The sequence below is a fragment of the Neoarius graeffei genome, chromosome 6, assembly GCF_027579695.1.
Source record: "Neoarius graeffei isolate fNeoGra1 chromosome 6, fNeoGra1.pri, whole genome shotgun sequence".
In the NCBI taxonomy this organism is placed as follows: Eukaryota; Metazoa; Chordata; class Actinopteri; order Siluriformes; family Ariidae; genus Neoarius; species Neoarius graeffei.
Window position 1 is genome coordinate 100534990 of NC_083574.1, and position 19166 is coordinate 100554155.

The 19166-nt window shown below is 41.8% G+C and overlaps 1 protein-coding gene across 1 annotated transcript in view; it reads right to left on the reverse strand.

The window, feature by feature from the left end:
* LOC132888460 (uncharacterized) overlaps positions 1-18837 on the reverse strand; it is a 180585-nt gene extending 161748 nt beyond the window's left edge. Inside the window, exons 1-2 of the mRNA XM_060924506.1 lie at positions 18777-18837; positions 977-1087 (exon numbers count right to left, since the gene is read on the reverse strand). The gene's annotated coding sequence lies outside the window, so the exon portion shown is untranslated. The remainder of the gene's footprint in view (positions 1-976; positions 1088-18776) is intronic.
* Between the last annotated feature and the right edge of the window lie 329 nt (positions 18838-19166).

Below are 19166 nucleotides of genomic sequence, written 5' to 3' on the forward strand. Positions count from 1 at the left end.
AAATACTTATTTTCCACCATAATTTGCAAATAAATTCTTTAAAAATCAGACAATGTGATTTTTCTGGATTTTTTTTCTCATTTTGTCTCTCATAGTTGAGGTATACCTATGATGAAAATTACAGGCCTCTCTCATCTTTTTAAGTGGGAGAACTTGCACAATTGGTGACTGACTAAATACTTTTTTGCCCCACTGTATATAAATATATGATCAGTTTCTCTGGTTTTATGATTTACAGTTATGTGTTTGAAGAACATGAACATTTTTGTTTTATTTATCCCAAAAATTACTGACAACATTTCCCTCAAATTACACATAAAAATATTGTCACTTCGAGTATTTAATCATCACTTAGAGTATTCAGTAATGACCCTGAATATACAACGTTCTTAACTGAGGAGAGAAAAGTCTTATCCATGAAAAAATAATCAATTCTGGAATATGTATTGTGTGCATGGGGGAAAAAAGAGGAAAGTTCTTTGTTGTAAGGAAAAAGGGTCTGCCAGGGGTCAATGCACCCCACCTGGTTCATAAATACAGATAAGGTCATAGCCATTTTAGAGAAAGTCATAAGTTTAGGGTTCGATCAGTCTAAGGCTGGGTCAGTAACAATTCAGATCAACACCTAAAATTAGATCATGGAAGACAATACAGAGACTCCTCTGACCACTAACCCCATCCCCCCCACCCCCTCCTGGAGTTTACCAAGGGCTATTGGCAGATTCCCTTCTGGAAAAACTTTTCCTTTTCTACCCAGAAGTTATTAGGGTAGAATTATTATGGGCTTGTTATGAGTAGTGATACGACTAGAACACACGTTCATAACGGTTCATATGAACTCTGAATATGATACCAGTAATTTAATCAAGAAAATTTAGCACAACACATTTTATACTGAAGCGAACAAGAATTGCCCTGTCAGGAGTTATTTCTACAGATATTCAGAGAACTGAGTGAGAGGAAGATAGAGGAATACCTTTCCACAGAGGATGCTCCACCTGTAAACTCGAGAGGCTGCACCATTGAGCCGTCACTCTGAAAGGACACACAGCTGAGTCCAGGTGAGACAGGCCTTTCCTTCGTTTCACTAGAATGAAGAGAAAGTAGTTTTAGATTTTTATCTATAAAATATAGTCATTTATATCTGAAGATGCCATTATGCATATACAGCTCCAGAGTTTTATAATTATTTGCATATCCTAATTTGATTATTATACTGCACCTCTGGAACAGAGCAGAATAAAGACCTTGCTTGATGGACCAACAGGGGCTTTGTAGCTTGGCTACAAAGTAGCAGCTAGTTATGAGGAGACACTGAGTAAAAGGACTGAACATGTGATATGAACATACTTTTTTGACTTTTCACCCCCAATTCCTCCCCACACACCCCCATCCCCACAGCCCCACACCCACACACCACATCACCTTTGAGAACCAAAAGTCATGATAACAAGTACAACCCCCATTCCAAAAAAGTTGGGACAAAGTACAAATTGTAAATAAAAACGGAATGCAATGATGTGGAAGTTTCAAAATTCCATATTTTATTCAGAATAGAAAACAGATGACATAAAATGATTAACTGAGGAAATGTATCATTTAAAGAGAAAAATTAGGTGATTTTAAATTTCATGACAACAACACATTTCAAAAAAGTTGGGAAAGGCCATGTTTACCACTGTGAGACATCCCCTTTTCTCTTTACAACAGTCTGTAAACGTCTGGGGACTGAGGAGACAAGTTGCTCAAGTTTAGGGATAGGAATGTTAACCCATTCTTGTCTAATGTAGGATTCTAGTTGCTTAACTGTCTTAGGTCTTCTTTGTCATATCTTCTGTTTTATGATGTGCTAAATGTTTTCTATTGGTGAAAGATCTGGACTGCAGGCTGGCCAGTTCAGTACCCGGACCCTTCTTCTACGCAGCCATGATGCTGTAATTGATGCAGTATGTGGTTTGGCATTGTCATGTTGGAAAATGCAAGGTCTTCCCTGAAAGAGACGTCGTCTGGATGGGAGCATATGTTGCTCTCGAACCTGGATATACCTTTCAGCATTGATGGTGTCTTTCCAGATGTGTAAGCTGCCCATGCCACACGCACTAATGCAACCCCATACCATCAAAGATGCAGGCTTCTGAACTGAGTACTGATAACAACTTGGGTCGTCCTTCTCCTCTTTAATCCGAATGACACGGCGTCCCTGATTTCCATAAAGAACTTCAAATTTTGATTCGTCTGACCACAGAACAGTTTTCCACTTTGCCACAGTCCATTTTAAATGAGCCTTGGCCCAGAGAAGACGTCTGTGCTTCTGGATCATGTTTAGATACGGCTTCTTCTTTGAACTACAGAGTTTTAGCTGGCAACGGCGGATGGCACGGTGAATTGTGTTCACAGATAATGTTCTCTGGAAATATTCCTGAGCCCATTTTGTGATTTCCAATACAGAAGCATGCCTGTATGTGATGCAGTGCCGTCTAAGGGCCCAAAGATCACGGGCACCCAGTATGGTTTTCCAGCCTTGACCCTTACGCACAGAGATTCTTCCAGATTCTCTGAATCTTTTGATGATATTATGCACTGTAGATGATGATATGTTCAAACTCTTTGCAATTTTACACTGTCGAACTCCTTTCTGATATTGCTCCAGTATTTGTCGGCACAGAATTAGGGGGATTGGTGATCCTCTTCCCATCTTTACTTCTGAGAGCCACTGCCACTCCAAGATGCTCTTTTTATACCCAGTCATGTTAATGACCTATTGCCAAATGACCTAATGAGTTGCAATTTGGTCCTCCAGCTGTTCCTTTTTTGTACCTTTAACTTTTCCAGCCTCTTATTGCCCCTGTCCCAACTTTTTTGAGATGTGTTGCTGTCATGAAATTTCAAATGAGCCAATATTTGGCATGAAATTTCAAAATGTCTCACTTTTGACATTTGATATGTTGTCTATGTTCTATTGTGAATACAATATCAGTTTTTGAGATTTGTAAATTATTGCATTCCGTTTTTATTTACAATTTGTACTTTGTCCCAACTTTTTTGGAATTTTTTTGGAAAAATAAACAATTACAGTGGAGAGGGAAAAGAGGAACACACACACACACACACACACACACACACACACACACACACACACACACACACACGTAGCCATTTTAGAGAAAGTCTTAATTTCAGTCTGTTCGATCAGTCTAAGGCTGGGTCAGTAACAATTCAGATCACCACCTAAAATTAGATCATGTGAGTTCAAGCTAGGCAAGGAAGAAATTAGCTTTTTAGCAAAGTTCACGTAGTCCCAGGTGTGTGTGTGTGTGTGTGTGTGTGTGTGTGTGTGTGTGTGTGTGTGTGTGTGTGTGTGTGTAAAACACGTGTGTGAGAGAGAATTCTCTAAAAAACAAACAAAAATTTTCTATTTTAAAAGTAAATACATCAACATACAAAATCAAATTTTAGCTTTCACAATATTTCATGATCTCTTTAAAAAGATTTTCTCCATTCCAGGTTGAAAAAGACAGACTAGTACTCACTGCCACCAGAGGTCTCTGTCTCACTTTTCTCCTTTTTCAAGTTGTTATTGTTTAAGATATTTTTCTGACGATCATGCAACATTAATGGTCTTGATTCTGTTGGTTCTGTTCACAAAGAATTTCTGAGCAGCTCTTTCAGTATACCTGTCTCCCCCCCCCCCCCCCCCCCCCAATGCCTGTGTTCCATTAACGTACCCTTTTCCCACTAGAAATACAGGACTTCTTCCTCACGAACATTTCAACAATATGTGAAACCTGAATCATTACCAGTTTGTTGTTAATGCACTACTAGTTTTCAGATTTAGTTCCATTTATGGGTCATAGTAAACTTCTCACACTACACATTTTTAATATTTTAAACACTGCTTTAAAAGAACAGTAAAAAAATGTATTCCATTCTGTACAACATTTCATTCAGAGCCTCCATGCAGAACTTCTAACAAATCCTTTATAAGTTTATGTTAGTGCATGTAAATTTATTTTTTCTTTTAATTTAGAACATAGGCAGCAGTAGGTTATATCACATTTTTGCATTCTGCGTGCTTTCGTTTGTGTCTTGTGATAAACTGATCAGGCGGGCCGGCTCTGTGGTCGGCATGAAGCTGGACTCTCTGGTGGCGGTGGCAGAGAAGAGGACCATGGACAAAATACTGAACATCATGGACGATGCCAGTCATCCTCTGCACACCGTCATCAGCAACCAGAGGAGCCTGTTCAGTGGCAGAATGCTCCTTCCCAAGTGCAGGATGAACAGACTCAAAAACTCCTTTGTCTCTCACGCCATCACACTATACAACTCCTCTCTGGGGGGGAGGAGGGGTAACAGGAGGACAGAGGATGGGAAGGAGCAGCAGTAGCCTCGCCTAACAAAAAGCAATACTGGACAATGTGCAATATAAAGTGCAATACCTCTCCTGCTGGACTTTTTTCATATGTATACACCTGTATATATATGTTAATACTTAATTTATCCAGAAGTTTTTTCTATTTTCTGTTTATCCTGTAATGATGCTGCTGGAATTTTAATTTCCCTGAGGGAACCCTCCAAAATATATCTATCTTGTGCTGCTCATCTTCACGCATTTCAGATGTTGAGTTCCTCATACTCCCCAGACATTATTTCAGAAGGTCTAATTAGCTTAGATTGGTCCTGGTGTGAAAACAACAGGGGGAAAATGATATTACAACAAATATGATTTACACACACAACCAGTCAAACGTTTGGACACATCGACTCATTCATATATTTTTCTGTACTGTGACTATTTTCTACATTGTAGAACAATACTGAAGACATCAAAACTATGGAATAACATCTGGAACATATATGGAATTATGTGGTAAACTAAAAATGGTCAAAAATATATTTCATATTTTATTTAGATTCTTCAAAGTAGCCATCGTTTGCCTTGTTAACAGCTGTACACACACTTGGCATTATCTTAACCAGCTTCCTGAGGTAGTCACCTGGAACACTTCAATTAACAGGCGTTGTTACGTGCGGCTCAAAGACGTAACAACCCACAAAAAAAACCCAAACACCAAGTTCAAAAATACCACGAGTCTCTTACTAAAACACTTGCAAGTTCACAATCACAGAAAACCAAACACACAAGTGGCAAAAACGTGAAGCCTAATGCTCACAGGTAACTAACAACTGAGGGAAGTCCAATAGATAAGGGCGCAGATGAGCTCATCCCGCCAGATGGCAATCAGGCAATCAGCGCAGCCACGCCCAGGAGCACTCGCAGTCATCACCATAGACCATATGGTCGTCACACGCCCCCCCCTTTCCAAAAAACGCAGAGCCCTCAGGATCGTAGTTTTTTTTTCCACAATTTCCTAAAACAACAAAAACAATAGTCATCCCCCCCCAATCCCATGAGTAGAAGAGACAGAGAGAGACAGAGAGAAAGAGAGAGAGCACAAAAACAGCAGTAGATCATGCACGGGATAACGCATCGGCCACGATGTTTTCAGACCCTTTAATATGTCTTATGTCCAAACAGTATGACTGTAGAAACAGAAACCACCGCACTAAACGCTGATTTGGACACTTCAGTGAATTTAAGAAGACTAAAGGGTTATGATCTGAATAAACAGTCAAAGCTACTGCGGAATTGATATAAACGGAAAAATGTTGCAAAGCCCATATTAGCGCCAGTGTCTCTTTCTCAACCACAGAATAGTGAAGCTGGTAAGAACAGAATTTTTTGGAAAAGAAACCCACAGGATGGTAAATGCCATGCTCATCAACCTGCATCAGAACAGCACCTGCTCCGACGTTGCTGGCACCAACCTGTAATACAAAAGGCTTATCAAAACGTGGAGCAGACAGAACAGGAGCAGAACACAGAATTGACTTGACGTTTTCAAAAGCCATTTGACAGCCAGAAGTCCACACATTTTTCTCCATCCCGCAAAAGATTAGTCAATGGTGCTACCACGGTGGCAAAATTCTTACAAAAACATCTATAAAACCCCACTAACTGACGAAGCACCAACACTTGATCCCCAGCTTCAAAAGAGCGACGCTCTACGGCTCGATCATACAAGCTTTTCATTTTCTTTTGTGCGCTCTCCAGATTTGTTCTTGCTATATCCCAAACCCTAGACAACCTGTCCTTAAACCCAAGCACATAACCTTCAACATTAGTGGGTGGTACAACAGGTTTACCTACATCCCCCAAAACTGACAAAAGTCCCCGCACCTTGTGACCGAACACCAAATCATTCGGGCTGAACCCAGTGCTCTCCTGCACAACTTCACGAGCAGCCAGCATGAGCCATGGTAGTGACTCCTCCCAGTCTGCATCCAGCTGCACGCAGTAGGCACGGAGGAGAGATTTCATAGACTGATGAAATCTTTCAACGGAACCCTGCGACTGGGCATGATATGCTGTGGATGTAAGATGTTCGATGCGCAGTTGTTTTAGGACATCAGCAAACACACGGGAAGTAAAATTAGACCCGCGGTCACTTTGCACAAATCTTGGAATGCCAAAAACAGACATAAACTGAATTAAAGCCCGTAGTACAGCTTTCGCAGAGCTAGTACGCAAAGGAAACATGAAAGGATAACGTGTTCAAGCACATTAGCATAAAAATATAACTAGACCGGACAATTCCCCGGGGGAAATTGTGAGAGGATGCAGTGCGCAAAGCAATTCGGTCACGCATGTTTGCTGGCCGTGAATGTGTGACCTGCAATGATGTTTCAATGCAATGATTATGTGTGTGCTTGACACAGCAGCCGTCATGAAGAAGAGCTATTCAAGAGTATAAACAAAGTGACTACAGGCTGAAATTAGCATGTACTGCTATAACCTGGGACAGACATCTGTCCTTACCACAAGGATAATGTTTAATTTGTGCACTGTCCCTTTTAAAAATAAAATAAACTCTAAACTCTAAGAAGAGTGTTTGTAGTTTGTATGTACGAACAGAAGTGTTCCTAATAAAGTGGGCGGCTAAGGTGAAGTGTCATGCCGACCGAGGCTGTTTTTTTTTTCACAAAAAAAAGAAATTCACAAAATTCTTTCACAGTGAGCGCTAGAAGGGTCTCCTGAATAAACTGATGTAATTTTTTGTCTGTAGTGTTAAAAATGAGAGACTTTTCTGTCACTTTTATAATGGGTGTCAATGAGCTAAGACACACAAGGTATGGAGTTTTGTGCTGTTTTTTATGAAGGACCAGGCCTCGAACAATGACAAATAACTTGACAACGGAAGCAGCTATTCACAAAATTCTTTCACAGTGAGCGCTAGAAGGGTCTCCTGAATAAAATGATGTATTTTTTTGTCTGTAGTGTTAAAAATGACGACACTAGAGCGAGTTAAAAATGAGTGACTTTTCTGTCCCGTTTATAATGGGTGTCAATGAAGCCTCTCGGCTGCCCTCTTCTCAGTTTGAGGCTTCTCATTCAAAAACTGTAAATCCTATCGTTTAGGTAGACACATTGTGTGAATCAGGACAAGTTTTCCTACTACTTTTGAGAAAATCATGTCTGTAGAGTGAAATTTGTGGCTGAAAACACAGTTTAAGCGAGAAAGTTTGAGCTTTTTTTTCAAGCTGTCTACACTCTGAGTTAACGAGGTGCACTGGTGTGTAACGCAATAGACACCCATTCAAAAGCCGGATTTTCTCCCGGAACCCACTTGGCGTTTGAGCCAGGACTGATCCAAAAGTGTAGAACCTAGCAGAAAAGTTGAATGCCAGATCCACAGAGGAGAAGTTTTCCTACGTTTTAGAGTTAGAATCACGTCTCTAGGTGAAAGCATGCCAGAGCAGCGGACGTTTGAAAAACGTTGAAAAAGTGCTTTTTTTTCAGTTAATTCCATAGAAATGAATGGGGTTTTTTTTGATGATTTTTTCATGACTACGTCGCGAAAAAATCGTATTCTGTAGAGAAAAGTAATAGCATAGCGAGTCCCATCGAGCCGCACGTTTTGATATATTGTTTGTCTGTGTGCGACGTACGGTTATTGAGTTATTCGAAATCAAAATTTGCGTAGGAATAATAAATATAAGAAGAAGAAGAAGAAACACGTAGAAGAACAATAGTTGCAGTGCTTTGCACTGCAACCTATGGGCTCCCCTAGGGGAGCCCATAGGTTGCTGTGCTGCAGCACTGCATCCTAATTACTACCATTCTTCGACCGAGGCAATGGGCCTACACAATCAATAACAATGTGCTCAAAAGGTTCCCCAACAGCTACAATTGGGCGCAAAGGCACAGGTTTGAGCGCTTGATTTGACTTACTAGTAGTCTGACAGGTATGACATGTCTTTATATACGCGGACACATCCCTTTTTACGCGCGGCCAAAAAAAAGTTCTAAGAACTCGATCATACGTCTTTTTCACGCCCCCATGACCACACTGGTCATGTGCAACCTGCAATACAGAATTTTGAAATTGAGCAGGAACTACCACCTGGACATAGGCATCCCCCACAAACACCTCCCCTTGCGGTACCCACTTACGGAAGAGAACCCCATTATCCAGGAAGTACCCCCTCGCTGCTCCCAATGCATCTGCGGGGGACAACACGTTCTTAAACAAATCAGACAACCCTGGATCACCAGCCTGTGCATTGCGCAACTCCTCCCTTGACAAAGGAAAGGGCAGGTTAGACAAATCAGGAACGCCCAGCACAGACCCCAAACTTTCCCTCTGCACAGCCGTCGGTACCACATGATGACCAGTGCTGCTCATCGACCTTGTCACTGCACAGGCTGGGCTCTCCCCCTCATTACTAGGAGCACAAACAGGTGCACCAGGGGAATCAGACGCAATAGGTGAAGGAACGTCACCCCAAACACGGTGCCCCACAATTGCATTGCCTAAAATAATATGGACTCCATCCACAGGGAGGGCCAGATGAACCCCAAGGACAATTTCCCCCTGCACAAAATCAGACTGAATATTAATTCTGTGAAGGGGAACAGAAACCGTATTCAAACCAATTCCACGAATTAAAACATTATCACCAGTATATGACTGCTCAGAGAAAGGTAGCACCGACTGTAAAATAAACGAATCTACAGCGCCTGTGTCCCGCAGAATTTTCACCGGAACCAGAGTGCGAATTACCCCACCATAATTGGGGGGTACCATCATGGTCCACTATCATTGGGTCTTCATGCGACTGGCTGTCATTTTGCTCTGGCTTGTCCACTGGCTGTTGCCATCTCAGCCCTCTCTACATCTGTGCGTAAAGTGGGGTTCCTCGCCAATGGTCATGGCCCTAAAATACTCGGTGGTGTTCTTACACAGCTTGCGAAAGAACACTTATAGATTTCCTGACGACCTCAAAATGCACCAACACCTTGGTATTATTCGTCGTCCAAAATACACCCACAGAGGCTCTAGGAGGAACTTTGCCTGCTATAGCCACCCCAATGACATCGACTCCCTCTGGAGTTTGCGCCGCAAATATTCGCCCGCTCGTAGGCCTACTGCAGACCGACCAGCTGACGTGAACAATTTGCGCACTGTGAAGTACACCTTGCCTTCTCAAAATTGCAACCAAACTTTTTCATCTTTTGCTCTTTTAAATGTGAGATCGCTAAACAACAAAGGACCTTTTATTAATGATGTTATCATAGATTTGAACTTGGACTTTTTGTGTCTAACGGAAACATGGCAAGCTCCTAATGACTTTATAGCACTAAATGAAGCTGTGCCTGCTGGTTATACATTTATTGACAAGCCCCGGCTATCAGGTCGTGGGGGTGGATTGGCTGTGCTTTATCGTTCTTGCTTCAAGCCTGTATATGTGACTTTAAAGGATTTTACATCTTTTGAAAGTCTTGCTCTTAGTTTTAATGGTAGCCAACCACTACTTATTTTACTTGTATATAGGCCCCCGAAAGCGTCAACTGTTTTTATTTCTGAATTTTCTGATATTCTTTCCTCTGTCTGCCCTAAGTACTCATCTATCCTAGTTTTAGGGGATTTTAATATACATGTTGATTCTAACCACTGTAATTTCTCAAGCCAGTTCTTGAATGTTTTAAATTGTTTTGACTTGGATCAGCATGTAAATTTTCCCACACACGTGAAAGGTCACACACTGGATCTTGTATGCACTAGTGGAAAAGCCCCATCTGATATGTCATCTAAAGACCTTGCCATCTCTGACCACACAGCTGTTCTTTTTGGTTTTGCTATCCCTGAGCCTCAGTCTCGTATGCGCTCAAAGCGCTCCATTACATACAGAAACATAAAACACATAAACACTGCTGTGCTCACTAGTTTATTACAAACACGGCTTATGTCAGAGTCTTATAGCTCCCACTTGGATGACCCATTGCTGATTTACAACTTCCATCTCTCTGAAGCACTGCATCAACTTGCTCCCTTAAAAACCCGCACTGTCTCCTTCACACGATCTGCTCCCTGGTACACACCTGAGCTAAGAAAGATGAAAGCAGCCGGTAGACAGCTTGAGCGGCTTAGCAAGAGGACTTGACTGACTGTGCATGCACAGGCTTATAAAGAGCACATTTTATCCTACAAACAGTCATTAAATGATGCTAAATCATTGTACTATTCCTCAGTCATCACCAGTGGTCACAATAACCCCAGAGCTCTATTTTCAATAATTAACAAACTTGTCCAGCCATCCAAACCCTTCCCGCTTACCCCCACAACTGATCTCTGCTGTGAGTTTCTGGACTTTTTTGACAACAAAATTTGCACCATCTACAAGAAACTCCAGTCATTACCAACTACCCAGTGTGACATTCCATCTCTGACCACACCTGCCATGTCACTCTCATCTTTCTCCCCTGTTGATGACACTACAATTCACGACCTAGTCACCAAGGCTAGGCCCACCACCTGTCTCCTGGATCCCATGCCCACCCCTCTTGTGAAGGCCTGTTTGCCTGCTCTTTGCCCTCTCCTTGTCAACATCATAAACTCATCTCTTGTCTCTGGCATCGTCCCTTGCTCCTTGAAAACTGCTGCCATCACACCAGTCCTTAAGAAACCAGGAGCTGCTTTTGATGATTTTAAAAACTACCGGCCCATCTCTAACTTGCCTTTTATTTCTAAGATTCTTGAGCGTATAGTGGCCCTGCAGCTCCAAGACCACCTTACATCATGTGGCTTGTGGGAAGAGTTTCAGTCTGGTTTTAGAGTGAAGCATAGTACTGAAACAGCCTTGGTCAAAGTGGTTAATGACCTACTTATTGCTGCAGACTCTGGCCATTTTAGCATTCTTTTATTACTGGACCTGACAGCTGCGTTTGACACGGTTTGTCATAATACACTGCTCACTCGACTTGAGACACTTTTGGGTATTACGGGCACTGCACTTTCTTGGTTTAGGTCATATCTCACGGGTAGGGAACAGTTTGTTACTATCGGTGATTTCCGGTCCCATAGTTTGCCCCTTGCTCATGGTGTACCACAAGGTTCTGTCCTAGGCCCCCTGCTCTTCACTATTTATACTCTTCCCCTTGGTCATATCCTCCGCCAGCATAATCTTCATTTCCACAGTTATGCTGATGATACACACATTTACATCCACACCAAGCCCTCACATCCACTCCCACTTTCTGACCTGGCTGCCTGCCTTCATGATATCAGCAATTGGATGACTTGTAACTTTCTTAAACTCAACCATGATAAGACAGAAGCCATACTCATTGCCACTCCCACCCTCCTTAAAAAGATAAACCACTCTCAGTTCTCCATCCCAGGCTACTTTACCACCACCTCATCTGAAGTGAAGAACCTTGGTGTCATTATTGACTCATCACTTTTTTTTGAATCCCATATAAAACAGGTCACAAAAACAGCATTCCTCCATCTGAAAACCATCTCTAAACTCCGATCTTCTCTCACCCTTGCCACTGCAGAAACTCTCATCCATGTTTTCATAACCTCAAGACTGGACTATTGCAATGCCCTCCTTACTGGTCTTCCAGCCAAATCAATAAACAGATTACAACATATCCAGAACTCTGCAGCAAGACTTCTTACCCACACCAGACCATGGCAACACATCACGCCTGTCCTTCACCAACTCCACTGGCTTCCTGTTCAGTCACGCATTCAATTCAAAATCCTCCTACTCGTCTTTAAGGCACAGCATAATCTAGCACCCCCTTATCTCACTCATCTCCTCTTCCCATACCAGCCCACACGCACCCTACGCTCCACTGACACACACCTCCTTGTCACCCCCTCTACTCGTCTTCATTCCATGGGTGACAGGGCTTTCAGTGTAGCTGGGCCTAAACTCTGGAATTCTCTCCCCCTCTCATTGCGGCAGTGTACCTCTCTCTCTTCTTTTAAGGCACAATTAAAAACCCACCTTTTTACTCTTGCTTTTCCCTTTTAATAGATACTTTTTTTAATCGGTTTTATTATTTTAGTGTCAGAATGGTCCAGCTATTTTATTGTTTTATGTTTTTTATTGATAGTTTACTTGTTATATTTTCCTGCCTTGCTTCGTTTTATTCATCTTATTTTTCATTATTTCTAATTGTTTATAATTGCTTGATTTTACCTTTACACTTTTATTGTTAAGTGTCCTTGAGTACCCTGAAAGGCGCTTTAAATAAAATGTATTATTATTATTATTATTATTATTATTATTATCATATCAATCCCCCCCCCGGTCCTGTCCCGTCTCGTCTATGGAAGTCGGTGTCAGTAACTCAACACAATAACTCTGAACAATAATTTTTAATGTCATTAAGAAGCATGACAAACCATACAGTACTACCACAGAAGAAAAACAGCAGTACAACCTGATAACCTTCTTTGTCAGAACAAACTGGGTATCAACACTACAAATGAGTCACATACAGTATATACACACATGCAGAACAGTCCTGCTGAATGTCTTGCTCTCTTTCGTCCTGCTGTGCCTCTCCTGTCTGCTGGGAACCCATTTTCTTTATTCACATGAACAGTGTATAAAACCTAACTGCACCTACACTTGTACTGTAATTGTCTGTAGATCTTAGTGCTAATATTTACTACTTACTCTTTTAGCACCAAAAAAATGCCTGATGTCTGGCCCTTTTCTTTTCCTCATGTTTGGCCTACTGTCTCTGTGAATAAAATCAAACAGGGTACTCAGATGAAACTATGAATATCTTAAAAATAATACAAAAGGAATGTAAGTAAAAACAATAGAAAACATCCATGTACTAGGCTATTTTGCCTAGGCTAGCCTACTACCTGGCTCTTTTTATGTTGCCTCCAGAGGTCCTGATTGTAATTTTACATAGGCTTAGCGAGGCCTACATCAGAACTTCTTGTGCTTAATCACACACACAGGATGGGCCTATGTGCCAAATGAATTTCAGAAGGGCACAATTTATTCATGATAAAATGAGAATGGAAACATATGGAGTTCTTCTCCTTTGAAATGAGAATCGTTTCTATACCACACTGTAATAAGCTTGATTTAAATAGAGACTTAGCTTATCTTGCTAACTAACGCTGGTAACTAACGTTAACGTCCGTCCACTGTAGCCTTCTGGCCTCAGTGAGTAAGTAATTCAATGTATAAAGATGTGACATGAGCTGAAAGAACAAATCACTTTAATAAATGAAAGTTGTAAAATAACACATTTTCAACAGGCTAAAAGTTGGTTAGCAACTAACATTACCAATGCACGTCTTCTGCTGCAAACCACATGACTGTATAAATTGCTGCAAACCCATGGACTGTATCTGATGAATCAACTGAATATGGTGTGGACTAGAAGCTGTTGCTTCTAGCGCAGGGCTTTTCAAAGTGTGGGGCGCGCCTCCCTTAGGGGGCACCAGAGTTCTTCGGGGGGGGGGGCACAACGTGAGGAAAAATAAACCAGAATAAGTTACTATTGCGGACATTTAGCGAACTTCAGCTAGCTTTTGCCAGAGACAAAATGGATCGATTTTTAGTACCTAAAGCTACAGTGAGTGAGGAGACAGAGTCTGGGCCAAGCAAAAAAAGAAGGAAGTATGACCACGATTATTTAAAATTTAGATTTTCATGGACTGGATCTGAAGATGCTCCATTGCTACAGTGTGTTGTCTGCCAAGAGGTGCTAGCTAACGATGCTATGAGATGTTTAAAATGTGTAAAACAAGATGTTTAAAAAAAGCTCATATGTTTTAAATGTGTAAAAAAGATGTTTTCAAAAAGCACAGATGTTTAAAATGTGTAAAAGGAAAAAATAAAAATGTGTACAACAACCATTTTTTTTAAATACGAATGGAACATTAAGTATAGCAACAACAAAAATTGTGTGTGTGTGTGTGTGGGGGGGGGGCGCTGTTGTTTATTTGCTCTCTGCGGGAGGGAGGGGGAGGGGGCTGACTCTCCCACACTTTGAGAACCCCTGCTGTAGCACGTTCTAGCACTGCGGTGACTAAAAATGGTACGGTCCACAATAGGGGTGTCTGTCTGAAATCAATTTACATTAAAATGTTCCTACAATAAGAATGCTGAATGGGAGTTGGTTTGAATTATATATTCCTTTTCACAATATCAGAAAAAATATCGGACCCCCCAAAAACTTATATTTTTGTCTCTTTGGGGGGTACTGGGTCTTCATTGGGGGGTATAGTACCCCCCAGTACCCCCTGTAATTCGAACTATGACCGGAACACTGTTCTGACCTGGGAAAAAAACAAAGCCATCAGTAATAAAGGGCAAATAGGACATTAAACAATCTTTTGCAAAATCTCTGTCACCCCCCCGAGCTCCGTGCACACGACTCAATAGAATGCAAAGACCTAGCTAATGCATTTGATTTAACGTATTTATAAGTCGAGCGCAATAGTCTATTTTTTAAGGCGGGGCAATCCACCTTCCAGTGCCCAATTTCGCGACAGTAATTGCATACTAAATCCGTGGCCTGACTCGGCAACAACGTCAAAGGCCCCGGCAATGTTCTACTCGCCCTCTGGGCTGCATTTAACCCAGGCTTACCAACATCATGAGAACTACTTTTATGCGTTAATGTAAATTCGTCAGCCAGTTCCGCCGCCTTTTCAGGAGTTTTAGCTTTATGCTCAGAAATAAAGATAGCTACACGTTCAGGCACAGAAGATTTAAACTGTTCAACTATACACCAAGTTCAAAAATACCACGAGTCTTTTACTAAAACACTTGCAAGTTCACAATCACAGAAAACCAAACACACACAACAAGTGGCAAAAACGTGAAGCCTAATGCTCACGGGTAACTAACAACTGAGGGAAGTCCAATAGATAAGGGCGCAGATGAGCTCATCCCGCCAGATGGCAATCAGGCAATCAGCGCAGCCACGCCCAGGAGCACTCGCAGTCATCACCATAGACTGTATGGTCGTCACAGGTGTGCCTTGTCAAAAGTTAATTAGTGGAATTTTTTTGCCTAGATCATTAAGAGGTGAGCAAAAAAAAAAGTCAGCAGAAGTGTCATCTGCAAATTTCAGGAGTTTTACATTTGGGTTCCTGGAGGTGCAGTCATTGGTGTAAAGGGAGAAGAGCAGTGGGGAGAGGACACATCCATGAGGAGCACCAGTTCTGACTGACCGCATGCCGGAAGTGACTTCCCCCTGCCTTACTTGCTGTTCCCTGCCTGTCAGGAAGCTGGTGATCCACTGACATATGGCAGGCGAGCTGAAGTCTATGAACTGGATTCTTGCATAGGTCCCTGAGCAGTCACGATGTTGCAGGATGTAGTGCAGCCCCATGTTAACTGCATCATCCACTGACCACTTTGGCCTGTAAGCAGGGGGTCTAGCAGGTGACCTGTAATGCTCTTCAGGTGAGCCAGCACTAGTCGTTCAAAGGACTTCAAGACCACAGATGTCAGAGCGACAGCCTTGTAGTCATTTAGTCCTGTAATGGAGGGTTTCTTGGTGGAGCACTTGAAGCAAGAGGGAACTTGACATAGCTTGAGGGATCTGTTGAAGATCTGTGTAAAGATTGGAGCCAGTTGGTCAGCACAGGCTTTAAAACAGGAGGGGGAGACTCCATCTGGACCTTGTGCTTTCCTTATTTTCTGATTCTGGAAGAGCCATCTCATATCCTCTTCACACACCTTGAGTGCAGCCTTACCATCGGGGCTTTGCCAAGGGTGTGATAAGGCTACTGTTGGCTTCTGATCAGGGCTGTGACTCACTGCTTTTATTGCTTGACCTTAGTGCAGCCAGGACACCCCCCCCCCCCCCCCCCCAGACAAGGGTGCGACTATGCTGCACAATCTGATCTACCGCTTTTCCTTCTCAGTGGGTTGGCAAGTATGTAATTTTTGTACACAAGATTGTGAAGCGTTACGTCTCTCTGGTCTTACCAGGAGATGTGTAAAGAATTTAACCTTTTGAGTTGAACAACACTGAGCAACTAATCTCCTGTATATTTCAGTGCTCTTCCATATAAACGCAAGCACAAATACATAGGTTTATTTTTTTGTTAATATGGGTAAGTACTTTGTCAAAAAAAGTGTGTATAAATTAGAGTAGAGTGGGGGGAAAAGCCCCCGTGGGGTAATACGACCCGGCCTGTTTTACCCAAAATAACCACCAGATGGCGCAAAGTTACATTTCTATTGTTGCTATGGACTGGCTTGACAACGGGGATATACAAATATCCACTGTGGATCGCATATCAGCAACGCAGCAGAGAGAAATCAAATTTCATGGTAAGTGATATAATTTTCAGATATCAGTAAAACTGTATTTAGATAGCTGCTATTTCGTCAGATATCACAGCTGTGTATGTGGTATGAGTAGACAAGTCAGTACGTTAAAAAAAATACATTAGGTATAAAAAGTTGAATCACATTTTGAAAGTAAGACCCTTTTTCATAAAAGTGTAGTCTGTGGGGTAAAACGCCCCCTTAATGGCGGGGTAAATGGCCCCCAGGGGGCATCGTTTCCTTTTATCATAATTACTGTATTTCATACATTTCTGAATAGCAGATACATAGTTTTTAATAACATCTCGCTTACCTGGTTGAGCAAAGCAAGTAATTTGAACTTAATATTAAAAATATTACCTCAGATTAGCCTAGATAGCTATGTAGCTAGCTAGAACAGTAGCCTAAGATTAGTCACATCATGTTTGGCTAATTGATGCTCATCAGATTCAGATTCTTATAGTTACATATAACATGGTGATATGGTTGTGTGTGTGTGTGTGTGTGTGTGTGTGTGTGTGTGTGTGTGTGTGTGTGTGTGATGGCATGTGTGTTGTTTCAGTTGGGGGTTTTCAGCTGTGAGGTATTTATTTAGATAGCGTTACATTTCACTGTAATGTTAATGTAATGAATTCATTGATTCAATTAGCATTATTTATTGATGCACTTGTTCTTTGTTAATTCATGTTCAATCCACACAAAATTATATTGAAATTAAAATGTGAAATATAATAAAATAATGCATCTATTCATTAATTCAGGGATATTTTCTTGTTTCTTTCACATTATAGGCTTAAGTAAACACTTTTGCTATCCAAACAGCTTTTTTTTTTAGTGAGGGGGCCTATTGCCCCACCTCAGGGGGCCTTTTACCCCACTGGGGGTGGGGGGGGGAAGGCCCCCTTGGCACAATGTTTGTTTTTCTCATCTCATCTCATTATCTCTAGCCGCTTTATCCTTCTACAGGGTTGCAGGCAAGCTGGAGCCTATCCCAGCTGACTATGGGCGAAAGGCGGGGTACACCCTGGACAAGTCGCCAGGTCATCACAGGGCTGACACATAGACACAGACAACCATTCACACTCACATTCACACCTACGGTCAATTTAGAGTCACCAGTTAACCTAACCTGCATGTCTTTGGACTGTGGGGGAAACCGGAGCACCCGGAGGAAACCCACGCGGACACGGGGAGAACATGCAAACTCCGCACAGAAAGGCCCTCGCCGGCCCCGGGGCTCGAACCCAGGACCTTCTTGCTGTGAGGCGACAGTGCTAACCACTACACCACCGTGCCGCCATGTTTGTTTTTGTTTAAAAAAAAAAAAATTAAGTATTAACTTTAGGCAAACTTTAGGTGGCATTATTGTTCATGTCACTGTTGTCAAAAACTATGATTAAAACTAAACACATGGTTCATTTCAACTTGGAGAAAAACTGAATTTTCCTTAAGGGGGGCTTTTCCCCCCACTCTACTCTAAATGATGCTAAAAAGCTATTTTACTTCATAGAGATTGATATTTATTATTGAAAGAGCTTTAAGTTTCTGAAGCACAGTTCTCTGGTTGCTTATATAGCAGGTGAAGGCTACACAGATATTTATCCGACTTGTGATTGAAATGGTTTTATCAGGACAGAATCGATAAAAATCATTGCTGCTGTGAGATATTTCGATCTGACACGAATGGTATCGAGGTCCAATGACATTTCAGCATTTCAATCTAAAATGGCTCTGTGTGTGTGTGTGTGTGTGTGTGTGTGTGTGTGTGTGTGTGTGTGTGTGTAACCAGGAAGTGGTGTTGCGTTTGTTGCTGTTTGTGTTTGTTGGAGAAAAAGAAGAATAAATAGTGGAAGTATGTCAGGAATTGTTGTAATAAATATGAATATTCTTCCCTCTCTAACAAATAACAGCTGTAAACTTTACACACATGTAAGAAACACCGCAGGACACACAGGTTTCCTTCCTTCAGGTTAAGTTACTGCGTCAACACCGAATTATCAAATTAAGAATAAAGTCAACTGTGTCAGTTAAGACAGAAATGTTCTTCATTTAGAAAATAATCCAAACATTCACATATTACAGCTTTATATTCCTGTACTCACTCTGATGATTTTTTTTTCCTCCTAAAGAGCCACATGTTTTTCTGGTCACAAAAAAAAAAAACCCTCCTGCTGACCTTCACCTGAAAAACACCTGAAAACACTTTCACTTTCACCTGAGATCCGGAGGAGAAAAGGCGGGGTTTCAGAGGGTGGAGTCACAGTCTCTCTCTCTCTCTCTCTCTCTCTCCTTTATATAAACATAGGCTACGTCCACACTCATACGTTTTAGTTTTAAAACGGCGTTAAAGTAAAAACAATCTCTGTTTTCGCTCTGCATTAGAAATAATCTCTGTCCGCAACACGGCAGAAAACGCAGGGCCATTCACGGCCATTAGGCATGCGCGTGCCGGCAACAACTGGTGTAGGGGAGACCGGGGATGAGTGAGGAAA